Source organism: Rhopalosiphum padi, chromosome 2, assembly GCF_020882245.1.
Source record: "Rhopalosiphum padi isolate XX-2018 chromosome 2, ASM2088224v1, whole genome shotgun sequence".
In the NCBI taxonomy this organism is placed as follows: domain Eukaryota; kingdom Metazoa; phylum Arthropoda; class Insecta; order Hemiptera; family Aphididae; genus Rhopalosiphum; species Rhopalosiphum padi.
In genome coordinates this window covers 78,234,576-78,235,498 of record NC_083598.1, presented here as the reverse complement: position 1 = coordinate 78,235,498, position 923 = coordinate 78,234,576, and positions in this window count along the sequence as shown.

The window sequence follows — 923 nt, the reverse complement described above, 5'->3', positions numbered from 1 at the left end:
TAATTTTTTTAAATAGTCAAAGTTTAATAAATACTAGATCCAATATTACATCTATTGTATATTTTTGTAAAATCATTTTTAAAGACCATAATCCTTAGTATAGCAATTTTGATATTTAAATTACGAGTATGTAGATAAGAATTTTTTTAAAAAATCATCTACTAAATAATTTACAATAAAAAAAAAAGTTCTTATTCAAAAAACAGAAATTTTATACCCCTGGACACTCCTTATTAAGTAATACAAAAAAATTTCAAGAATTTTAAAGTATAGAATTTTTAAGCATACTTATTATAAATTTTTTAATAAATCTATGATTAAAGGAAAAAGTGTGGGTGAGTATATTTGGTGAAACACCCTGTATATAATATAAATATAATACATCTATTATAGGTATATGACCGCGCTAGAGAATGAATAAAAACGATCTACCGTTACGATCGGGTCATAGATCTACATGACTATATTATACATATAGATACCTCATGTAAGACCAAAACGGTATCATATATGGGTAATATCTCAATGTATTATTGTGAAGATACCCACGAATACATCGCCATATAAATATAAATATATATAATATATATAATATAAATAATATAAATATATATATAATATACATAATATATAGGTATGTAAGTAACCAGTTTTGGATAATTTAAATTTTAGTGACGTCTCGGCAAATTAGTGAAATAAATATAATACAAGTTTTACATAATTATTTCAACGAGTCCATTTTTACGCGTGATTAATAATTTATCCTGTATTATGTATAGAACTGCTATTTGCATAAAAAAAATATATAAATTTAATCCAATTACAACTATAATTACGATGTGTGCTTATACCTATCGTATAGGTATATAATGTTACCTGTACCCGAATATGCATTTATCAAACGGCTATAATTGTGTTTGACG